Raw genomic sequence first — 8,488 nt, forward strand, 5'->3', positions numbered from 1 at the left:
GGGATCCAGTTTCAGCTTTCTACATATGGCTAGCCAGTTTTCCCAGCACCATTTATTAAATAGGGAATCCTTTCCCCATTTCTTGTTTTTGTCAGATTTGTCAAAGATCAGATGGTTGTAGATGTGTGGTATTATTTCTGAGGGCTCTCTTCTGTTCCATTGGTCTATATCTCTGTTTAGGTAAAAGTATCATGCTGTTTTGGTTACTATAGCCTTGTAGTATAGTTTGAAGTCAGGTAGCATGGTGCCTCCCAGCTTTGTTCTTTTGGCTTAGGATTGTCCTGGCAATGCGGGCTCTTTTTTGGTTCCATATGAACTTTAAAGTAGTTTTTTCTAATTTTGTGAAGAAAGTCATTGGTAGCTTAATGGGGATGGCATTAAATCTGTAAAATTACCTTGGGCGGTATGGCCATTTTCACGATATTGATTCTTCCTATCCATGAGCATGGAATGTTCTTCTATTCGTTTGTGTCCTCTTTTATTTCATTGAGCAGTGGTTTGTAGTTCTCCATGAAGAGGTCCTTCACATCCCTTGTAAGTTGGATTCCTAGGTATTTTATTCCCTTTGAAGCAGTTGTGAATAGGAGTTCATTCATGATTTGACTCTCTGTTTGTCTGTTATTGGTGTAAGAATACTTGTGATTTTTGCACATTGATTTTGTATCCTGAGACTTTGCTGTAGTTGCTTATCAGCTTAAGGAGATTTTGGGCTGAGACGATGGGGTTTTCTAAATACATATCATGTCATCTGGAAACAGGGACAATTTGACTTCTTCTTTTCCTAATTGAATACCCTTTATTTGTTTCTCTTGCCTGATTGCTGTGGCCAGAACTTCCAACACTATGTTGAATAGGAGTGGTGAGAGAGGACATCCCTGTCTTGTGCCAGTTTTCAAGGGGAATGCTTCCAGTTTTTGCCCATTCAGTATGATATTGGCTGTGGGTTTGTCATAAATAGCTCTTATTTTTTTGAGATATGTCCCATCAATACCGAATTTATTGAGAGTTTTTAGCATGAAGGGCTGTTGAATTTTGTCAAAGGCCTTTTTTGCATCTATTAAGGTAATCATGTGGTTTTTGTCTTTGGTTCTGTTTATATGATGGATTATGTTTATTGATTTGCGTACATTGAACCAGCCTTGTATCCCAGGGGTGAAGCCGACTTGATCATGGTGGATAAGCTTTTTGATGTGCTGCTGGATTTGGTTTGCCAGTATTTTATTGGGGATTTTTGCATCGATGTTTATCAGGGATATTGGTCTAAAATTCTCTTTTTTTGTTGTGTGTCTGCTAGGCTTTGGTATCAGGATGATGCTGGCCTCATAAAATGAGTTAGGGAGGATTCCCTCTTTTTCTATTGATTAGAATAGTTTCAGAAGGAATGGTACCAGCTCCTCCTTGTACCTCTGGTAGAATTTGGCTGTGAATCTCTCTGGTCCTGGACTTTTTTTGGTTGGTAGGCTGTTAATTATTGCCTTAATTTCAGAGCCTATTATTGGTCTATTCAGGGATTCAGCTTCTTCCTGGTTTAGTCTTGGGAGAGTGTGTCTAGGAATTTCTCCATTTCTTCTAAGCTTTCTAGTTTATTTGCGTAGAGGTGTTTATAGTATTCTCTGATGGTAGTTTGTATTTCTTTGGGGTCGGTGGTGATATCCCCTTTATCATTTTTTATTGCATCTATTTGATTCTTCTCTCTTTTCTTCTTTATTAGTCTTGCTAGCGGTCTATCAATTTTGTTGATGTTTTCAAAAAAACCAGCTCCTGGATTCATTTATTTTTTGAAGGGTTTTTTATATGTCTCTCTCCTTCAGTTCTGCTCTGATCTTAGTTTTCTCTTCTTACCTTCTGCTAGCTTTTGCATGTGTTTGCTCTTGCTTCTCTAGTTTTTTAAATTGTGATGTTAGGGTGTCAATTTTAGATCCTTCCTGCTTTCTCTTGTGGGCATTTAAATTTCCCTCTACACACTGCTTTAAATGTGTCCCAGAGGTTCTGGTATGTTGTATCTTTGTTCTCACTGGTTTCGAAGAACATCTTTATTTCTGCCTTCATTTCGTTATGTACCCAGTAGTTACTCAGGAGCAGGTTGTTCAGTTTCCATGTAGTTGAGTGGTTTTGTTTGAGTTTCTTAATCCTGAGTTCTAGTTTGATGGCACTGTGGTCTGAGAGACAGTTTGTTATAATTTCTGTTCTTTTACATTTGTGAGCAGTGCTTTACTTCCAACTATGTGGTCAATTTTGGAATAAGTGTGATGTGGTGCTGAAAAGAATGTATATTCTGTTGATTTGGGGTGGAGAGTTCTGTAGATGTCTATTAGGTCCTCTTGGTGCAGAGTTGAGTTCAAGTCCTGGATATCCTTGTTAACTTTCTGTCTCGTTGATCTGTCTAGTGTTGACAGTGGGGTGTTAAAGTCTCCCATTATTAATGTGTGGGAGTCTAAGACTCTTTGTAAGTCTCTAAGGACTTGCTTTATGAATCTGGGTGCTCCTGTATTGGGTGCATATATATTTAGGATAGTTAACTCTTCTTGTTGAATTGATCCCTTTACTTATGTAATGGCCCTCTTTGTCTCTTTTGATCTTTGTTGGTTTAAAGTCTATTTTATCAGAGACTAGGATTGCAACCCCTGCCTTTTTTCGTTATCCATTTGCTTGGTAGATCTTCCTCCATCCCTTTATTTTGAGCCTATGTGTGTCTCTGCACATGAGATGGGTCTCCTGAATACAGCACACTGATGGGTCTTGACTCTTTATCCAATTTGCTAGTCTGTGTCTTTTAATTGGAGCATTTAGCTCATTTACATTTAAGGTTAATGTTGTTATGTTTGAACTTGATCCTGTCATTATGATGTTAGCTGGTTATTTTGCTCGTTAGTTGATGCAGTTTCTTCCTAGCATTGATGGTCTTTACATTTTGGCATGTTTTTGCAGTGGCTAGTACCGGTTGTTCCTTTCCATGTTTAGTGCTTCCTTCAGGAGCTCTTGTAGGGCAGGCCTGGTGATGACAAAATCTCTCAGCATTTGCTTCTCTGTAAAGGATTTTATTTCTCCTTCACTTATGAAACTTAGTTTAGCTGGATATGAAATTCTGGGTTGAAAATTCTTTAAGAATGTTGAATATTGGTCCCCACTCTCTTCTGGCTTGTAGAGTTTCTATTGAGCGATCTGCTGTTAGTCTGATGGGCTTCCCTTTGTGGGTAACCCGACCTTTCTCTCTGGCTGCCCCTAAGATTTTTTCCTTCATTTCAACTTTGGTGAATCTGACAATTATGTGTCTTGGAGTTGCTCTTCTCGAGGAGTATCTTTGTGGCATTCGCTGTATTTCTTGAATTTGAATGTTGGCCTGCCTTGCTAGGTTGGGGAAATTCTCCTGGATAATATCCTGCAGAGTGTTTTCCAACTTGATTCCATTCTCCCCATCACTTTCAGGTACACCAATCAGATGTAGATTTGGTCTTTTCACATAGTCCCATATTTCTTGGAGGCTTTGTTCATTTCTTTTTACTCTTTTTTTCTCTAAACTTCTCGCTTCATTTCATTCATTTGATCTTCAATCACTGATACCCTGTTTTCCAGTTGATCGAATTGGTTACTGAAGCTTGTGCATTTGTCACGTAGTTTGCGTGTCATGGTTTTCAGCTCTGTCAGGTCATTTAAGGACTTCTCTACATTGGTTATTCTAGTTAGCCATGCGTCAAATCTTTTTTCAAGGTTTTTGGCTTCTTTGCAGTGGGTTCGAACATCCTCCTTTAGCTCGGAGAAGTTTGATCATCTGAAGCCTTCTTGTCTCAACTTGTCAAAGTCATTCTCCGTTCAGCTTTGTTCCATTGCTGGTGAAGAGCTGCGTTCCTTTGGAGGGGGAGAGGCGCTCTGATGTTTAGATTTTTCAGCTTTTCTGCACTGCTTTTCCCCCAATCTTTGTGGTTTTATCTACCTTTGGTCTTTGATCATGGTGACGTACAGATGGGGTTTTGGTGTGGATGTCCTTTCTGTTTGTTAGTTTTCCTCCTAACAGTCAAGACCCTCAGCTGCAGGTCTATTGGAATTTGCTTGAGGTCCACTCCAGACCCTGTTTGCCTGGGTATCAGCAGCGGAAGCTGCAGAAGAGTGAATATTGCTGAACAGCAAATGTTGCTGCCTTATCATTCCTCTGGAAGCTTCGTCTCAGAGGTGTGAGGTGTCAATCTGCCCCTAGTGAGGGGTGTCTCCCAATTAGGTAGTCTGTCCATTCTCAGATCTCAAATTCTGTGCTGGGAGAACCACTACTCTCTTCAAAGCTGTTAGACAGGGACATTTAAATCTGCAGAGGTTTCTGTTGCCTTTTGTTTGGCTATGCCCTGTCCCCAGAGGTGGAGTCTACAGAGGCAGGCAGGCCTCCTTGAGCCATGTGGGCTCCACTCAGTTCAAGCTTCCCACTGCTTTGTTTATCTACTCAAGCCTCAGCAATGGCGGGCGCCCCTCCCCCAGCCCACTGCAGCCTTGCAATTCCATCTCAGAATGCTGTGCTAGCAATGAGGGAGGCTCCATGGGCGTGGGACCCTCTGAGCCAGGCATGGGATATAATCTGCTGGTGTGCCGTTTGCTAAGACCCTTGGTAAAGCGCAGTATTTGGGTGGGAGTGACCCGATTTTCCAGGTGTTGTGTGTCACGGTTTCCCTTGGCTAGGAAAGGGAATTCCCTTCCCCCTTGCGCTTCCTGGGTGAGGCCTCGCCCTGCTTCGGCTTTCAAGCGGTGGGCTGCACGCACTGTCCTGCACCCACTGTCTGAAACACCCCAGTGAGATGAACCCAGTACCTCAGTTAGAAATGCAGAAATCACCTGTCTTCTGCGTCGTTCACACTGGGAGCTGGAGGCTGGAGCTGTTCCTATGCGGCCATCTTGAAAAGGTCCTCTAGTTTTGTTTTTGCACTGTGATCAGAGGATATGTTTTGCGGTATTTCCATTTTATGAATATAGTAATGATTTCTTTGTGCCTTAATGTATAACTTTCTGTGAATGTTCAAGAAGCTATATTCTCTGTTACCAGAGTGTAGTGCTGTCTCTCTATATATACAGAAAAACTGCTTTGTTGGTTATATTGTTGAAATCGTGTATATCCTTTTTTTCCTATGCTCTGCTTTGTATCAAGTACTGTGTTTTATTTATGGTGTGTTTTTATTTATTTACTCTTGGATCAGCCATAATTTATTTAGTTTATAGAGATTAATAATGTATTCTGCATTGTGAAATTAACTTTTAGTATTTAAAAGTAGTTAGGTCTGTTCAGATAACTTTTGTCGGTTTTTTTTTTTTGTCTGATTATTTTTATTTACCCGGCAATTTTTGTTCCTTTATTTTTAGCCTTTTTGCATCACTGTATTTTAAGTATGTCTCTTACATACAGCATAGTCTTTGCTTTCTAAGCAAATTTGAAAATATCTTTCTTTTAATAAGCAAGTTAAACTCATTCATATTGTTATAACTGATATGTTTGTTCTCAATTCTGTCATTGTGTTAAATTACTGTCTATATTTTGGTATATTTATTCATTTATTATTTGATGTGTTTTTCTTAATTTTAAAAATTCTTTTGGAATCAGGAAGGTGGGACTAAGTTTTTCTTCTAATAGTACCATTGAATTAGTACCTTTCGTAGTACCTTAACCCCTTCTCATTTTTAACCTATCTTTTTACCGTCTTGTATGCTACTTTTAAAAGGCATCTTTTGCTTCTCATCTGTTCACCATACAATCATTTATGATTTTATGTTTTTTTTTCTTTCCTTTTTCCTCTTCCCTTTCCTCCCATTATTTCAGTTGCATTTTCAAATTTTTTCAGGACGTATACAGTTTATCATTTTCCTGTCTTGTTTTTATTCTTAGTTCTACAATTAAATACATAAAATGCTCACTTTGTGACCAGTCCTTTTGCTTAAGGTTTCTTTAGTCATCTCTTGTTTAGATGGAGCTCAAGCCCGGATGTTCCATTGAATGTAATGGATCAGTGTCTCTCCTTTGCATCTAGAATTTTATTAGTTGTATACCATTCTTGGCGGAGTTGAGAACATAGTCAGATCATTTTCTGCACCTATGGTCCAGATAATGAACCTGGGTTGAGAAAGGGATTAGAACCCTCAGGAAAGATACATGTGTAAGTATTTTGTGAGTTCTTGCTTGTTCAGAGTTTTTTTTTTTTTTATTAGCCTCATTAGTTGAAGGACAGGTTGGCTTGATATACAATCCTTTTTATTTAGCATCTTTTCTTATTTTTAATATTTATTTATTTGAGACAGAGTCTCACCCTTAGGCTTCTCAAGAATGATTTTCTGCTAGTCTTGCTTTGTATGTTGCTTTGCTAAGTCTGATGCCAGGCTGATTCATTCTCTGATATCATTCTCTGATATCTTTTAGCATGGAAGCCTCAAAGATATCTTTCATATGCTTAAAGTCTAATAGTTTACTAGGTTACATTTTTGGGGTAGTTTGTTCTTGGTCACTTTTCACCAGTTGGCTCTTAAAATGTGTAGATTCAGGTCTTTTATTTTCAGGAAGTTTTCTTGGAGTATTATTTTAAATATTCTGTTTTAGTGTTTTGAATATCTTCTTCCAGAGTTTGATGTATATGTATCTTGGAGGTATATGTATTTCTAATTATATGAATGTTTGACCTTGTTTGCCTAATTTCTGTTTTATTCACTTCAACTTTGACCCTTCATACTTCTTTTTAAATTTCACTTTCTTATGGTTGTTTTTCTACTTTTCCTCAATGCCCTTTGTAAAATTTTCATTTGAATCTATTATTCTCCCTTGGACATCTTAATTCCTTCTGTACTATGACTTTTTCTTTTGTTTCTTTCCTGAGTTCAAGTCACTCCTTTGTTTCATTACTTTCTTCTTTCTTTTTTTTTTTTTTTCCTTTTCTGTTTTTACTCTTGGGGTCTTGAACTGTAAGAGGTCCTGAAACATAAATTTGAGAATTGTTGCCCCATATAGTAGTGGTTTACGTGGGGAATTTCAGAAGTACTGATGCCTTTGACCTAGTCTCAGAAATTGCGATGGTCTGAAGTGGCACATGGGCTTTGAAAATTTTAAATGATAGCCAGGAGACTGTAATGTTTGGGAACTTCACTGAGATATAGTTTGGATTGTGGTACATCATGTGCTTATGTAACTTATGTACTTACTATCTTGAAAGAGGTCTAAGTCAGTGGTTCCCAAGTTTTCAGAAAAGAGTCATCTGAAGATCATATTCATTTTTCATAGTTTGTTGCTAGTATGTAGAAATACAGTTAACTTTAAAAATAACTTTATTGTGGAACAATAATAGACTCATCGGAAATGCAAAAATAGTGCACAGAGGTTCTATGTATTCTTTACCCAGCTTCCTCCAGTGGTAACATCCTACATAACTAACTACAGTATACTATCAGAACCGCCCTTTTGGCTCTCTGAGCAGCACCATGGTGGTTAGCAAGAACAAGCGCCTTATGAAAGGAGGCAAAAAGGGAGCCAAGAAGAAAATGGTTGATGCATTTTCTAAGAAAGATTGGTATGATGTGAAAGCACCTGCTATGTTCAATATAAGGAATATTGGGAAGACGCTAGTCACCAGGACCCAAGGAATCAAAATTGCATCTGATGACCTCAAGGATTGTGTGTTTGAAGTGAGTTTTGCTGATTTGCAGAATGATGAGATTGCATTTAGAAAATTCAAGCTGATTACTGAAGATGTTCAGGGCAGAAACTTCCTAACTTCCATGGCATGGATCTTACCCATGACAAAATGTGTTCCATGGTCAAAAAATGGCAGACAATGATTGAAGCGCGTGTTGATGTCAGGACTACCGATGGTTACTTGCTTTGTCTGTTCTATGTTGGTTTTCCTAAAAAAAGTAACAATCAGATATGGAAGACCTCTTATGCTCAGCACCAACAGGTCTGCCAAATCCTGAAGAAAATGATGAAAGTTAAGACCTGGGAGGTGCAGAAAAAGGACTTGAAAGAAGTAGTCAATAAATTGATTCCAGACAGCATTGGAAAAGACATAGAAAAGGCTTGCCAATCTGTCCTCTCCATGATGTCTTTGTTAGAAAAGTAAAAATGCTGAAGAAGCCCAAGTTTGAATTGGGAAAACTCAAGGAGCTTCACGGTGAAGGCAGGAGTTCTGGAAAAGCCACTGGGAGCAAGACAGGTGCTAAAGTTGAATGAGCTGATGGATATGAACCACCAGTCCAATGATCTGTTTAAAGTTCAGACTTATAATAATGGCAAGTAAAGAGTCCTAGTTGTGAACAACAACAACAACAAAAATCAAAAACAGGAAATTGACATTGGTACAATCTGTAGACCTTATTCAGATTTCACTAGTTTATACATGCACTCAGTTGTGTGTTCTGTGCAATTTAATCATATGTATAGGTTCGTGTAATCACTACCACATCAAGTTACAGAAGTGTTCCATCAGCACAGAGGAACTCCCTTAGGTTTCCTCTTTGTAGTCACTGCAGTTGATTT

General features: G+C 38.5%; 1 pseudogene; it reads left to right on the plus strand.

The window, feature by feature from the left end:
- Nucleotides 1-7,193: 7,193 nt before the first annotated feature.
- LOC144336295 (small ribosomal subunit protein eS1 pseudogene) lies at nucleotides 7,194-8,221 on the plus strand (annotated as a pseudogene).
- Nucleotides 8,222-8,488: the final 267 nt, after the last annotated feature.

This window comes from Macaca mulatta, chromosome 17, assembly GCF_049350105.2.
Source record: "Macaca mulatta isolate MMU2019108-1 chromosome 17, T2T-MMU8v2.0, whole genome shotgun sequence".
NCBI classification, from domain to species: domain Eukaryota; kingdom Metazoa; phylum Chordata; class Mammalia; order Primates; family Cercopithecidae; genus Macaca; species Macaca mulatta.